At 38.2% G+C, this 17,422-nt stretch overlaps 1 pseudogene; it reads right to left on the reverse strand.

Moving 5' to 3' along the window:
* Nucleotides 1-11,834: 11,834 nt before the first annotated feature.
* On the reverse strand, nucleotides 11,835-15,515 carry LOC130023983 (zinc finger CCHC-type and RNA-binding motif-containing protein 1-like; annotated as a pseudogene).
* Nucleotides 15,516-17,422: the final 1,907 nt, after the last annotated feature.

A 17,422-nucleotide genomic window follows, 5' to 3' on the forward strand; every position in this document is an offset into this window, starting at 1 on the left:
GTAACATTGTAAAAATAATATGAATAATACTATATCATATGTAGATGTAATTGATCAAAGGAATATTGGAAGAGTTAATTGAATGTTAAGTCCACACTGTCCTCCCATTGTTCATTGATTTGCTCAATGTGGGCCCAGTAACGTCTCCATTGTGAGACTTCTTGTTACTGTGTTTGGCATATTGAATATTCTTGGTAGCTTGCCAGGCTGTCTGAGAAGGGCAGAGGAATTGAACCTGACTCAGCCAGGCTGGCTGCGCGCAAGGCAAATGCCCTACCGCTGTGCTATCACTCCAACCCGATTGTTAAGTAAGTGAAATAATTAATTATAAAATATTTAATTAAAAGTTAATTAACAATAATTAGTAAAGAGTTAATTAAGTGAATGAAATATCAAACCATGATCATTTTAATAGAGGTATATAAACCTCGACTCCTGAAATTTTCATAAGTAATTACAGAACTGGAAACATTACTTACATTGGTAATGTTCCATACAAAATTATCATGCTTAATAGTGAAACATTCGCTTTAAAAATAGACATTAAAAGGATATATGCTATCAGTTTTATAACATTGATCTAGAAAAATCTGCCCAGCACTAAAGTCAAGAAAAATCATTTTCTTCGGTCGGGATAGGAGATATGTGCAGAAAGTACATAAAGGACCAAACATGACAACCTCTCAGTGTCTGTATTGCAAACCATAATACCCAAAAGTAAAGAGAGATTATGGGGAATATTGTCTGCCATGGAGGCAGGGGGAGGGTGGGAAAGGGGGGTAAAAGTAAGGTAAAGGCCCTCCCGTTGATCATTGATTTGCTCGAGCGGGCCCAGTAACGTCTCCATCGGAGACTTTGTTGTTACTGTGTCTGGCATATCGAATATGTCACGGGGAGCTTGCCAGGCTCTGCCGTGCGGGCGAGATACTCTTGGTAGCTTGCCGGGCTCTCCGGGAGGGGCAGAGGAATCAAACTCGGGTCGGCCATGTTGGCTGTGTGCAAGGCAAACGCCCTACCGCTGTAAAGGGGGGTATACCGGGGATATTGGTGGTGGGAATGTGCACTGGGGAAGGATGGGTGTTTGATCATTGTGTGATTGTAGCCCAAACATGAAATCTTGTAACTATCTCATGGTGATTCAATAAAATTAAAAATAAATAAAAACCTGCAGTCTCATGGGAAGGGGGGTGGTACCAGCTCGTCCTTCACGTTCTACCGAGGTCATGAATTGTCCCCCATGAGCGACTCTCCAGCACGGCTATGGCTCCAGAGACAAAAGGACTTAATCCAGAGCACGGCAACTTGTGGCAGAAAAGCGAATGGACCATGCATTAAAATACGGCTGCATGCCTCCCTGGTAGGGAAAGGGTGTTGCTCCCTTCTGCCTTTCCCCCGCCCAGCAGCAAGATGGCCGCAGCCTCAGAGCTTATTAGAAAGCCAGGTATGAGCCAGAGTTGATAGGGCAACTGCAGTCTCATGGGAAGGGGGGTGGTACCGGCTCATCCTTCACGCCCTACCGAAGTCATGAGTTGCCCCACACAAGCAGCAATCTGGCACAGCCATAACACCAGAGGCACAGAAATCAATCTCGTAATTATCTGGCTCTTTGCGGAAATCCAAAATAGCAAGGCTGCTATTGTGGCCACGCAAGATTATATGATTCTCATAACCAGCTATAGAGAACAAAGTATTTCACAATGCCTTTTCAGCAATTCTGATTGTTGGTGTGGAAATTCTAAACAATAATGGTGCATCTTTTGTCAAAATAATGAATGTAATCAATGTAGAGAAGAGTTAAGTGGAAATCATTTGCCTCTCAGGAATTGGGAGGGGTGGGAGGGGGGTATATTTGGGGTTCTTGGTGGTGAAAAATGAGTACTGGTGAAAGGAAAGGTGTTTGATCATTGCATGACCAAGACTCAAACCTGAAAGCTTAGTAACTTTTCCCACAGTGATTCAATAAATAAATATAAGAGGAAAAATAAATAAAATTATGAAAAAAAAGTAAGGTGGAGTTCATGCCCAATTCAATCAGCTAATCAGTGGTGAATAATAGCAGTACTCCTACATTAAAAAAAAAGATAGTGATCAGTGCACACTACTAGGAAATGGTATTATGATGGGGTGAGAACCTCTGAGAAGACTGGGCATCCAGAAGGGACTTCATACTGAGCAGAGTGCTTGCTTACCTCATGCACGTGCAGTGCAGAAAGAAGACAAGCACAGGGGAGACACTGAGTCCAGTGACAACAAACTTTTCTATTGATGGGACTTGGTGATTGGGGAAAAAGTTACTGGAAAGGCTCCAGTGGATTATCATGAAAGGATATTGGCACTTTGGTGGTAGAGTTTATGAGGTAGATTTTGTATGTTAATAGTACCCCTAAAACATGCAGATGTTCACACTCTGGAAAGCCTCCACTCTGGAAAGCCTCTGCTACCGCAATAACAAAACAAAATCAAACCCACTTAGTATAGACTACTGGGTACAGAATTTTAAAAATGATGACCCAGAAGAGCAAAATTATCCTCAAACAAATCTTCTGATGCATTTGATCGAACTTAAAACTCAAAAAAGATCAAGCGGTTTCCAAATAACTTAGCAAAACCTAAGAATATATTTTGAATATAAAATTATCCAGAACCCAATAATAATAAATCCACAATATCTGTCAACTAGTCAAAAATTAACAAGCATGCAGAGAAGCAAGAATATGTGACACATAATGAAGAGAAAAATAAATCAATCAAAACTGCGCTAGAGTTTTTTTTTTTCTGGTCCAATGTGTAATGAGCTTGGAAGCCATTTCAATCCTCAAAAACAAGGAGAGAACTGAGCAAGCTGAAAAATAAACAAGTCTTTTTATATTCATTAGAGAACTGAGGTCAATAGGCAAATTTCTGCAGCCAAATTGGAGAGATAGGTGAATACACAGAATTAGAGCTTATAGAGCAGATCTAGTCCATGGAAACTCACTGCACAGCCAGTACCAGCAGCCTATTTCCCAGGACATCATGTCCAGGTTTTCACAACATAATCGCAAGCATAAATTCAAAGAAAAATACCATTTGAAGAGACAGCAACCATCAGAACCCGGTATGGCAGATATCTTGCAATTATCAGGACCTAATTTTAAAATAACTTGGACTAATATGCTAAATTCTATTAAGTTAAACTATATCAATATAATAAATCAAGCTATATCAATAATTTAAATGTGAATTATCAAAATGTATCAATTAAAGGATAGAGATTACAAAAGATGGGAATAGACTTGTGAAAAATAGAGCCAACCTGTATATTGTCTATAAGAACCCACTTTAGATGAAATAAACAGATTAAAAATAGTGGTGAACAGAGTGTACTATTAACACATGTTCACCAGAAATGGTATGTAATACTACACTATTAAAGAGGATAAGAATAAGTTTCAGAAATGAAAAATGAAGAGTCCTCCATGGTAGTTATATGTTTGCCAAGAGGGATGATGGCTGTACCATATTGATACTAGCCAAAAGTTGGAATTGTTACATTAATTTTGCACAAAGTCAATTTCAGAGAAAGGGAAATTATCAGGAAAAAATATGCTCATTACTGAAAAAGGAACTAACTATCCAAGAAATCTAACAATGTGTAGGTAACCTAACAAGAAGCATCAAAATATGAGCTGAAAATTGAGAGAAAGATAAAACTATATGAGGTTGCACGTCTATATGGACATTGGCAAATGTAAGCGATTTGTGTATAGTGGATATATCTGCAAAATCTTTTTGTTGTTGTTTGGTGGAGATTCCTGATAGTGTTCAGGATCTACTCTCAGCAGTGCCCGGGGGAATCAAACCCAAACCTCCCTCATGCAAAGGAACAAATAGCCAAAATTGCCAAAAGTTAGCAAGAGAGTTCAAAAGCCTCATGCTCTGACCTTTGAACTCTCTTGCCAACTCTATCTTTGCAAGATCTTTCCATATTCACATATTACATAAGTGATTGGTAATTTTTTTAGCAGTTCATAACTCTAACCATCAGGAAACATTACTCAATTGAAATGGTGGAAAAAACATCAGAGATCACAGATGCAAGTGAATATACAGAAAGATAAGCTTAACACCAGACGCTATCAAAGACCACAGCTTAAAACATCAATGACATGTTGTATCACATCTTTGGAAATGACTTAAACCCGCATCATTGACAGAAACAAATTCAGGCGAGTATTGGGAATTAGGAAGCATTGGGAATTCTATTATTATTAGCAGGAAAGGCAAGTGGTGAACTACCATAAAAGATAGTTTGGCCGTTTCTTATCAAATTAATGATGTTTTCCTACACTTTGACAAACATGCTCATTGGGGTTTACCTGAGTTGAAATTTTACATCCACACATACGAGGCTTTGTTCATGCCTCCTAAAGCTTGGACCCATCAAGATGTGTTTTGGTAGATGATTAGACAAACTGGGCTCTATCTATTGAGTATCATATCATTTAAATGCTAAAACAAATATTTTAAAACAACTGAATTAGTAAAAGACAGGTATTTCTCAAATTTAATGAAAACTATCAATGCATAGATTCAAGAAGTTTAGTAATTTCAAAACACAAAGGAATATGAATAAAACAATAGGAAAGCATAAATTAACAGAATGCTTGAGACTGGCACAAAGAGGAAAAATTGAAGGCAGGTAGAGCAGAAAGGCATTATGTACAGGTGAGAGGATAAACTGAATCCGAGGTTAGACTTCCCTGAGGAACCAAATTAGAATGAGCAGAACCAGTGACACACAGAAAGAAAATCTGCTGATTGCTTGAAAATGCTCAGTTCATGTTTCGATAGCCATTATAAAATAAAGAAGACACTATTAGGCATACAAAAGCTGAAGAAACTTCAGTTTTGTACTACCTACAAAAAACAATTACTTCTCAGGAAGAAGAAAAATATTACCAGATATATTATAATGCCAGGCATGATACTAGATATAATACTAGATTTTTCTCATCTACACCAAGGAAAAAGACCTCAAATAATGATTTTTAAGATGCTAGTAAATATTTTAAGGGTTTTTTCTTAAAAATACTTTAAAAGAATTATATAAATCAAAAGTAGCACAATGCTTAAGGTTTTTTTGTTGGTGCCAACCAGATTATGAAATTGAGTCGTTGGATGGTGCCCTGCAAGCAGAAAGCAGAACCAGGACCCCACATTGCAGTAAGTGGGCAAGTGTAAGCTTCAGAGTCTCATTGATATGGAAAAGGCAAAATTCCTGGACAGCAAATTCCTGCAGCATTAAACAGCTTCTCCCCTTCTCACATATTTCAGACCTAGCTAAACTTTAGATGTAAACATCCTCTCCTATTTATCAAAGACCCCAGGTGTGAGGAGGTCCTGAGGTAATTGAGGTGATGTAATAGATGATGTTTTCAGGTGTGAGGAGCACATGACCTATGTAATTGAGTATATTTTCGGTTGTGGAACTGACTATGTTTTTCTTCTAATTGACCATGTTTTTCTTCCTGTAATTGATCATGTTTTCAATTCCTCCAGTTCTTTGTTCTTCCCACGCTGTTGAATTTCATTGGTGATTCTTCCTAGGCTGTTAAATTTCATTGGATGTGATTATAATAAGCCAGCAAATAAAAGGAGGCTGAAGCACAAGCTCTTGGTCATAAGACCCGAGTGAGTAGGGGGTTTTTTGTGAAGCATAATTTCCAGTATGTTTTCTCCGTGCCTCAGACTGCTTAATCAGAACTGTTCTTGCAATAGTTTTTAATAAACATTGAAATAAAATACATGATTAAAATGAGACAGAAGTGAGGGAATAGGGAATGAGCAGATTTACAGTTACTGTAGTATGCATTAGAAACATGATGTATTACTGTATCTGAAGGTAGAGTGATAAAAGTATTGTATAAACCCTAAATTAGCCAGTAAAGATATATTGATAAACCAATAAGACAAAATAAAATTGAGAGCACTCAAGCAAAGATAGGATAAAATTGAAAAGCAAAATGAATTAGATGACAGATTGAAGTCTAGCCATATGTTAAAGGTAATCATAGGACAATTAAAAGGATGAGGTGTTTGATCACTTGAAACCCGTTATTCATCGAATTACTGGAGCGGGTGCCAGTAAAGTCTCCAGTAAAGTCTCCATTCATCCCTGTTGCGTGCTAGGGTAGCCCAATGGCATCTGTTTGTTCTAGGAACATGCAGAGCCTCAAACTGATCATTCTGTTTGTTCTAGGAACATGCAGAGCCTCAAACTGATCATTCAGGGTCTTGACGAAGAAGTCTGACCATCTTGTAGGTGGGCGTCCACGCGATCTTTTGATGTCCCGTGGAATCCAGTCAGTAATGGCTTTAGTCCAGCGGTTATCTGTAAGCCTCATTGCGTGTCCAGCCCATCTGATTTTTGATGCCTTGGCAAATGATACAGCGTCCCTGATTCTTGAGCACTGACGGGGATCAGAACTCCAGATTCTATCTCTCATTTGAGTGAATCTTGATATTCCAAGCATAGCTCTTTAGATTCCTCTTTGAGAGATCCGAATACTGTTCTCATCCTGTTTTTGTAGGGCCCAGGTCTCTGAGGCATATATTAATGCAGGAAGAACAGTGGAATCGAAGAGATGTGCTCATAGCTGGAGGTTCTTTGTCCTCTTAGTTATTTCTTCAACATTCTTGAAGGCATTCCAAACCGCTCTCTTCCTCCTGTGCAACTCAGGTGCCGGGTCATTCATCATGTTTATTTCTCGACCTAGGTATATGTAACTGTTGCATTCAGAGATGGTGGTTCCATTGAGAGCGAATGGAGCATCAGAACGAGGCTGTTTCTCATAAACATTGTCTTTGTAAGCTTCAGCTGTAGACGGACCTTTCCACACTCACGGTTGAAGTTGGTTAGCCTTTGTGGCAGCTTGGCTGATGTTTGGTGTTATTAGAACGATGTCATCAGCAAAGCGGAGGTGGTGTAGTTGCCAACCATCTATCTTCACTCCCATTCTTTCCCATCCTAGTCGTCGCATGATGTTCTCGAGGGTGGCGCTGAAGAATTTTGGTGAAATGGTATCACCCTGCCGAACCCCTCTCTGGACATGGATGATTACTTCTTTGTAGAATGGTGAGATCCTGCTAGTGAATCCGTAATAGAGCTCACAGAGGATCTTGATGTATTGAGTTTGTACGCCCTGATTGGCTAGGGCTTCTATGACCGCTTCCATCTCAACAGAATCAAAGGCCTTCTTTAAATCAATGAATGTTAGACAGAGCGGCATCTTGAACTCCTGAGAAACCTCAATGAGCTTAGTAATCGTGTGGATATGTTTGATGGTACTGAATCCTTTTCGGAATATGGCTGGTTCACATGGTTGTCCTTCATCTAGTGTTCTGCTAATCCTATTCAGGATGACTCGAGTGAACAGTTTGTAGAAGACAGACAATAGGCAGATTGGGCGATAGTTGCCAATGTCGTGGATGCCTCCCTTCTTGTATAGTAGTACAGTCCTGCTGGTTTTCCATTGGGATGGAACCTTGCATTCAGACAGGTAGCATGTAAAGAGCTGAGCCAGTGTATTGATGAGTACTGATGGTAAGTTCTTCAGGTGTTCAGGTCTGATCTTGTCTGGGCCAGGTGCTCTTTGTTTCTTTACTGATGAGATGGCATGTTGGATTTCGGAAGGGAGAACATTGGGAACGACATATCCATCATGCGGAATGTGGTATGTGGGCAAGTGGACGTGGCTATTAAAGAGATCTGAGTAGAAGTCATGAATAATCTTCTCCATTGCCCTTCTGGAAGGTGTGATAGATCCATCAGGATGTCGGAGGTGCTTACATTGTATTAAAAATCTCAATTAGCATGAATATGCTGCCTGAGTTTGTGTGCTGCGTGCATTCATGCGGCCGAGCACATGTGGCAGCTGAACACATTTGTTGCCCGCATCTTCCCTCTTGAGATGAGTACTTTCTTGCTTTCGTGCTTGATGCTGGTATGTATGTAGAGTCTCTCTCTGCCCTTGGAGAAGCCCGCTGTCTCTCTTGAGTACATAATTCTCTCACTCTCTCCCCTCCACACCTTAAAAAATCTCCAAAAATATCTATTTTTAAAAAAAATCTTAAATGCTGTCTATAAGAAATCTATTACAAGTCTAAAAATCCACGAAGGTTTTAAAAATTATGACTATCTACATATGTGTAGATATAATGCTATAGTGCCACCCTTGAGAACATCATGCGATGACTAGAATGGGAAAGAATGGGAGTAAAAATAGATGGTCAGCAACGACACCACCTCCACTTTGCTGATGACATCGTTCTAATAACACCAAACATCAGCCAAGCGGCACAAATGCTGACCAACTTCGACCGTGAGTGTGGAAAGGTCAGTCTACAGCTGAATCTTACGAAGACAACGTTTATGAGAAACAGCCTCGTTCCTGACACTCCATTCGCTCTCAACGAAACCACTATCTCCAAATGCAACAGTTATATATACCTAGGTCAAGAAATCAACATGATGCATGACTCGGTACCTTAGTTGCACAGGAGGAAGAGAGTGGCTTGGAATGCCTTCAAGAGCGTTGAAGAAATAACTAAGAGGGCAAAGAATCTCCAGCTACGAGCACATCTCCTCGATTCCACTGTTCTTCCTGCATTAACATATGCCTCAGAGACCTGGGCCCTGCAAAAACAGGATGAGAACAGTATTTGGATCTCTCAAAGAGGAATCGAAGGAGCTATGCTTGGAATATCAAGATTCACTCAAATGAGAGATAGAATCTGGAGTTCTGATCTCCGTCAATGCTCAAGAATCAGGGACGCTGTCTCATTTGCCAAGGCATCAAAAATCAGATGGGCTGGACATGTAATGAGGTGTACGGACAACTGCTGGACTAGAGCCATTACTGACTGGATTCCACGGGACGTCAAAAGATCGCGTGGACGCCCACCTACAAGATGGTCATACTTCTTCGTCAAGACCCTGAATGATCGGTTTGAGGCTCTGCATGTTCCTAGAACAAACAGATGCCATTGGGCTATGCTAGCACGCAACAGGGATGAATGGGGACGTTACTGGCACCCACTCGAGTAAATCGATGAATAACGGGGGATCAAGTGATCAAGAGATCAATGCTAATACTAATAAATATAAAAATGAAGTGGAGAGATTTTGCATACTTGCCTTGCAGGTGACCAACCCTGGTTTGATTACCCAGCCCCACAGATGGGAGTCCTGTGTTCTTTCCAGGACTGATCCTTGAGCACAGAGCCAGGAGTCAGCCCTAACCAGGCATGGCTCCCCTTGCAAAATAAACAGTGGAATTGCAATAGTACTGTCACAAAACAATAGATTTCAGAGCAAAAAGTCTTACTAACTTTGTACTGGTTTAGGAGAAAATTAATCAAGGATAACAGTAATAGATACATGCATGTCTATGTAACAATTTGAAGCCAAACTGGTGGAATTGATAATAGGAATATACAAGTTTTTGATTAGAGTCAAGAATTACAAAAGTTGTCTCAGTAATTGATTGAACAAGAAGACAACACAAATCAATAAAATCCCAACAATACTATCAACAGAATAAATGAAATATTTTTTGAAACAGTCAAGCCAGAGACAATGTAATGTGCATGCTTCTGAAGTGCACTCATTGGACCTGGGAGACCCACAAATTACTGATTTACTGATTACTCATCTATGTTTTATGATGCTGTTCATTATAAAGGAGTAAATATAGTTTTTTTTAATTAGTAAAGAGACATAATCAGTTTCTTTCTTAGAAGCAATGAACATACTCCTTGAAAGACCTAAGCTATCAATTTGTATTAAAAAGGTAACACGTTAACTGAAAAATCTGGTGTCCCTTCAATAAATGAAATTTATATTTTAAAATCTTCCTGCAGAGGGACTTCAGGATGTCACATGGCTTAATTTGTGCTTTTTAGCTAATATTGGAGAAAGGAGTGAGAGCAATTCTGCACAATGCTTTATGAAAATTGAAAATGGAAGAACATTTCCCAAATCGTTCTGTGAGGCCATCATTACTTTGGCATCAGAATCACTTGAAGATATTTAAAGAAAACAATGGGCTAATCTCCTTCATGATTTTCTTAAAATTTTAGCATCTCAAGCCATAGGAAGGATAATAAATCATGAATAAGTGAGGTTAGTTCATGTTAGTTCAGTATTAAAAATGAATTGGTATAGTTTACCATACTGAAATCTAATCTAATAAAGATAAGGTCTTGGGTCAGACAGACAGTACAGGACATAAGGCACTTGACTTGCATGGGGTCGACACAGATTCAATCCCCAGCATCACATAGGATCCCCAAACACCACCAGTAGGGCTGATTCCTGAAAATGAGTCACAAATAAGCCTTGAGCACTGTGATTTGTAACCTCAAGTTTTTTTTAAAAGTGATCTTAATAGATTTTTAAAATCTAATTTGACAAAATTTAACATTTATTCCTGATAAAAATTCTCAATGAAATTGTTCTCTGAGCCTTAGATCAAATTAAATACCTCTACTTTCCATTTTTATAGTTTCCTATTACTTTCTTCATCATAAAATGTCTCACTTTTGGTTGATTAATTGGCTTTTTAATTACTGTTGTGCCTAGAATTTCTGTTATATAGCTGATGTTCAATTGATAAGTCACTAGTGAACTAAAAATTGGGGCTTATGATCTTTTTAACCCAATAATAATTTAAAAAGCTAATTCTCATTGAGTATTTTATGTTCCAGGCAGAGTGCTAAGTGATTTACTTGCAAACTTATGTTTATAGCCATCAGATAAGAAAGGCACTGTTATTATAATTTCAGCTTTACAGCTGACGAAATAAAGGCACAGAAATAGCTGTATACTTAAGGCTATCTACAGGGTAAATAATAGAAGTTGGAGGACATTGTTGGACAGAGAGATAGCCCAGGGGTTAAGGTGCTTGCCTTGCATATAGCTGACTTGGTTTTATCCCCAACACTACCCCTAAGCACCGCAAGAGGTGATCTCTGAATACAGAACCAGGAGAAAGCCCTAACCACTGCCAGGTCTGGCTTCACTCTCTCTCTCTCTCTCTCTCTCTCTCTCTCTCTCTCTCTATATATATATATATATATATATATATACATACACACACACACACACACACACACACACACACACACACTTGAGCCCAGGGATTTTGAGCCCAGGCATTCTGATGCTGGAGTACCCCATTCTCACCAACCCACAGATGGAAAGGATAGTAGTTAGGGAAAGGAGAATATAGAAGTTTAACTATAGCCATGATTTTTTTTTATTAGTGAGACACCATGAGGTACAGTTGTAGACTTACAAATTTTTGTGCTTGGGTTTCAATTATACAATGATCAAATACCCATCCCTCCACCACTGCCCATTTCCCACCACCACGGATCCCAGTATCCCTCCCATCCCCCATCCCTCCCTCCCACCCTGCCTCTGTGGCAGGGCATTCCCTTTTGTTCTCTCTCTCCTATTGGGTGTTGTAAAAGAGGCAATGGGTGGCAATCATGTTTGGTCTATAGTCTACTTTCATGAAATGTTTAAATCTGCATGTGAAGCATTCATCTGCCTGCTACATGTTTGTCCTCAATAACATCAGAGCAAAGGCACCGGGGCAGTGACTAAGGTAGTAGGCAAACACTGATAGCCTTTTATCTGATTTAACTGGACTAGGAGGTGATTCAGCACTGCATAAAATATCACCTTTGTCTTTGAAGATCTTGGAGTGTCTATGAAGCTAGGCAAATTAGAAAATATTTTTCCATCTTTCTCTCTCCTTTCTTGTATTCTGATCTTTTTTTCAGTCTTAAACCTTGGACAATTCTGTAATTGTCAAAATTGCCATTTCAGATTTCAACCTGAGGATTTAGAGTGAAGCAAATAAACCACATACAGTTAAACATAGATTTTATGAAAACCATGTCTGTATCTCTGATTTTTTCTTGTCAAAAAAAGACCTAAGAAATATACGTCTTTTAAAATACTCGTCTACTAAAATTGTCATCCTAAACACAACTGCTTTCGTTGGTGAGAACAGTAATTTCATTTGCATACCATTTCTTATAATACTTTTTCCTTATAATTCTTTTCAATACCAGGTGTCTTATTCTACCATTACAATTTTTTATTCATTTTAATTTTATTTTATTAAAATGGGCAGAGTGTTAGCACAGTGGTAGGGCATTTGCCTTGTGCGTAGCCAGCCTGGCCGAGCTGGGTTCCATTCCTCCACCCCTCTCGGAGAGCCTGGCAAGCTACCGAGAGTATTCAATATTGCCAAACACAGTAGCAAGCAGTCTCACAATGGAGACATTACTGGGCCCGCTCAAGCAAATCGATGAACAATGGGAGGACTGTTTGTTTTGTTTGTTTGTAATTTTTTTATAGTCTATTACAGTTTATAGTCTTTTATTATAGCACAATAGTGTTAAAAAGTTATGCTATTGATACAAGCTTACTTCACCCTACCAGGACACACCACTTGACCTTGTGTCCCTTCTAGTTTGATTGTTCCTCTACTCTCTCTCTCTCTCTCTCTCTCAAACACACACACACACACATCTCTCCTTCCCCCAATGTTTGGTAAGTATGTATTTCGATATCCATGTGTTGACCTTATCTGGTCCTCTCTATGTTCTTGTTTTGACTCTATTCCATAGATGAATGGGATCATCCTGTGTTCGTTCTTCTCTCTCTCACTTGTTTTGCTCAGTGTGATATCCTTCTGTTCCATTCCCATTGCAGCAAACTGCACATTTTCATCTTCCTTACTGTTCCTATGTTTGAGACAACTGTGTTTCAGACAATATTGTATAGACTTTCGAAAATAATGTGGCAAGTGTGAAATACAGGAAAGTTATTACTGCTTAAGGCTTATTAGCTTTAAAACACATTGATACCATCCTTTTGGGAGAGTGGGTCAACTGGACCAGCAGGCACACTCGTGTATGTATTTACTTTCTGTCCAGTCACTCCGCTGAAATGAACCTGCCTATTCACTGACCAAGGGTTTGTCAATGTACTGAAGTGAAATGTGTGCCCCACCACAACTATACAACACAACAATAGTTGAGTATGCAGAGTGAAAAGTAGAATATTTTCAATAGTTAAAACCAGAGAGCTACAAATTTGCTTGAGATACTCCAAGGAAGTTTTTCTGGGGATTTGGATGGTACAATGGCATTAGACAAGGCTTTTTTTTGGGGGGGGGGAAGCAGGAGGGGTTGAATTTATAAGCAAAAGTGTCCCTCTTTAGACATTGCTTATAAACCACAGCGCTTGATATGAATGGAAGGAATGGGAAATATGGCTAGATTGCTGGTGTTTCTGAACTGACAGAGAATACTGGGGAAAAAAAGTTTGGAATCAGAGAAGGTTCGTGCTAGCCTGGTAGATGAGTTTTTTTGTGGAAGGGAAGCCTAGCAAGGTAATGCTAAGAGGTTGTAGTTTCAGAAAGAGAATACTGTAGTTAGGAAAAACACATTACATGAAATCATATTAACATCCTGGGAGAATGTACAGTTATCCTAACAAGACATTGATTGATTATGAACATGGAGAGGTATTTAAAGTGAATTAAATGGAAATACTTATCATATAAGAACTACTATAAAAAATGGAATTAATTTTGTCGTCTATGCCCTCAATAAAAATATGTTAAAATCCACATATGCCACTTAATTTTATTGGTCAAAATTATTGAATAAATTTTTATTATCTACCCTACATATCTGTGCATATTCACATATAGAGTTTTCAAAAATATAAGCAGATAAAAAGACCTTTTGTCTCTGGTCTGGTATAAAAAAATTTGGAATATATCACTCCTATAATCACAATAAGAACAAAGTTTAAAATAACCTGAATTCAAATACCCATCAAATTGAAATAAATTCACAGGTGAAAGTAGTCTTCCCAAGGCAGCTTTTTTATAAGATCCAAAGGAACATATCTCTCCTCTCGAGAACTGGGATGAGCTTGAACTTTCCATGTCTATTTATCAGGGAATTACAGGCGATATCACCCAGACTTGGGATTTTCACTACTGAAAGGTTGTAGATAACAGACTCTTTTCCTCTAATAGAGTTTGTTGTGCTTAACATCACAATTTTTCATATTTCAACTATGATAGTTTGTACTTATCAATAAAATTTATGAATTTTATCATTTCAACTTGATCTGACAAAAAATTGTTTATAGTATTATTTTTAATCTAATGGCTGATGAAATGATGTTCTGCTTCTTTTATTCTTGATTATATTTTCCCTTCTTTTTTTTTATTTTTCATCCATCATTTTACACAAGAGTGGTTTGTTGAATAGCAATTACCAACAGAAACACTTTTAGCTTGTTTTCATTTTTAAATATATTCCTTTAATATTTCAAAGAAACTTGATTTTTTAAAAAATATATATGCCTCTTCAAAAGACACTGGAGTAGGCTGGACAGTGTCATAGGTTACTACCGATTTTTTACTAATGCAATTATTTTTTATTTAAAAATTTTATTCTGGTAAGACAGAAAAATGACTATAATTATTTTTCAATTTCAATGAACTATTATAGAATAAAAATATTTGATACTAAGTTTTCTTATGCTTGAACACTGAAAATAATCATTTTAGCCCAAATAAACTGGTGCCATCAATATTTTAAAAAAATTAATGAGGGACTGGAGAGACAGCACAGCGGGTAGGGCGTTTGCCTTGCACGCGGCCAACCTGGGTTCGATTCCCAGCATCCCCTATGGTCCCCTGAGCACCGCCAGGAGTAACTCCTGAGTGCAGCACCAGGAGTAACCCCGTGCATCGCCAGGTATGACCCAAAAAGCTAATTAATTAATTAATGATAGTTACATAATAAATTATAATTACTAAGTTCTTCCTTATCACTGAAATACCTGCTTTTCTTTATTCTTGGGCGTCTTGAATCATCTGATGTTGAGGGACCTCCTGAACTGGGTTTCCATTTATTTTGTTCTTCTTCAGTTTTGGCTTGCTAGAAGGCTATGGCCTGACTAAGACTGTCAAGAGAAGGATATTCACCTTCATCTTCACTCTCTTCTACTTCTTCAATTTCTTCTTCTGGTTCAGGAATTTTCTTTTTCTTCTCTTTTTCTTTTTTCTTTGGAGGTTCACGTTCTCCAAGCATATTTTTGGGACAGGCACAACTCAAGTGTCCACTTTCCCCTCATTCATAACACTTAGATTTATCAAAGTAGTTTCCTCTTGGGACAAACTCAGCTGCTCTTCCATGATCAATAGCAATACTTGCTTTTATTACTCTACCAAATTAACTGTTTGTTATTTATTGACCTGGTACAATTCTGTGTAGTCTCTATCCAAAAACAAAATAAATGCTACCCTTTACTCTTCCTGGTATCTTTATCTTTCATTACAGTAACCCCGGTATAAGTCATTGTTGGTCAGGGAAAAAGACAAGTTGGATATATACACGGTGCTTTTACTTGGGGCCAATCCACCACTCATTTCTTCGGGCGGTCTGACCCAGGCCCCCGAGGGGCATGAGCTCTCAGTTCCTGCGCGGCCCTCCCTATCTCATGTAGTTGGCGCCCCCCGGGCCGCGGTGGCGCAGGCCCCTGCTCTTGTTTTAATTTTTTAAGTTCTTATTGAAGCTTATTTTAAATATGTGAGAGGGAGAAGTACATGTTTGAGAGAAAACACGGGCTTCTCCGAACTGGAAACAGGCCAGCAAAGAAACATGGACACAACCAGTAAGATGCATGTTCAGGCGGGAACTCAGGCTTAAAGAGCAAGCCTGTTGTGATTCTTAAATTCCAGAAAATCACCAGGACACGCTTTTCCCAGGGAACGCCGGCTCTGTGCTCTCAGCTGGTCTTTCAGAGGTCCTTCCTAGTCCATAGTCTTCCCTGCCCCCATCATGTCCACCAGTCCGTGATGACGTTCTTTTGATCCTTGTTGTGTCTTTCTTGGTCTCTTAAGTGATTTCTATTTGGAATTTTATTCTACTGCAAAACCTACATCACAGCCAGATTAAATGCTTTGTTATATCGTTTTAAGTTTGTAAGAAAGGCACCGTTGTTCTTCACATAAATGACTAAGACATTCTCCGAAATAACATATCAAAGTATAAGCAGTAACTTGAAGGTGATACAGAAAATGTCTGAGTTCTAGTCAACACTAACTTACTCGGAAATCTGGATTCTTAAGCTCTGGCCCATATTTCTTTAGTACTTTATGACTGATATAGAATTCTCTCTAGGATAAAGTAGGTCACTTAAAATCAGAACAAGCCTTGGGGGATATTTGTGCAAAGAAATAGCAGGAAGTCCATTTTTCTGAGGTAGATGTGGTCCAGCCCCTATGCTTGTTGGTTGTGATTCTGAGCATACAAATCTTGAATGAGCTCTTTACTAATGAAAGAATTTTGTGAATTTCATGTTTCCCCAGAATTAAGTGATTAATATTATTGGGCCATGCCTTTTCTCATACCAAACACAAACTAATTCAACATGCTTAAAAGTCTTTAGAATAAGGTTTTTAGAATGCAGTGCCTTTCTAAGACATTTGGGATTTTGTTTTTGTTAGATCAATCCATTGTAACTTATTCCCAGATATCATATGGAAAAGTATATTTGATGTTGTGATTTTTTATTCACTATTAATATTCACAGATTATGTTACTTAAAGGGTACATTCATCTCTTTTAGGGGTAATACAACCCACCAATGTTATTTTGTAAATGTTCAAATACAAATTTAGAAATATGTTACGGAAAGCCCAGTTTTCACACTGAAAGAACATTGTACCTAAAACTTACACATTTATGATTACAAAGCTCACATGCTCTTTATTTCCTTTATTATCAATGAGAAATTTCATATACTCTATAAAGTCGATGAACACAGACAGCAAGTTGTAGACAAATATATTATTCCATTATTATTATTAATAATATTTTACTATTCTTCATACTACACATTTTATTTTGTCCTAATGGCAGAATAATAGAGGAAATTTTACCTCTCACTTTAGGATATTTGAAGTTCTTTAAGCAATCATCAGGTTTTTTATTTTACCATTTTTAGGACAATATACATTTAAAGAAATATGTCTCCTCACCCAACTGCATTTGCACCCCAAGTTATAAGTGAGTGGGACCAAAGAGGGAAATGATGCATTTGGCTATTCAGAAACATACCCATATAATATTCAAATCTTAAATATTTGTCTTCCTACTCTTGGTGCCTGTCTAGAAGGAGAAGATAATGCAGGGTATTCAACCCATTGTGTTAGTTACTAGGAATTGAGTTACTGTAGCAGAAGTTCATATATATGATTAGAAAACAGATCTTTTTCAGGTGATTTTAGTATCACTGTATCACTGTCATCCGGTCGTTTGTCAATTTATTCTT

Source organism: Sorex fumeus, unplaced genomic scaffold (genome assembly GCF_029834395.1).
Source record: "Sorex fumeus unplaced genomic scaffold, SorFum_2.1 ptg000026l, whole genome shotgun sequence".
NCBI lineage: Eukaryota > Metazoa > Chordata > Mammalia > Eulipotyphla > Soricidae > Sorex > Sorex fumeus.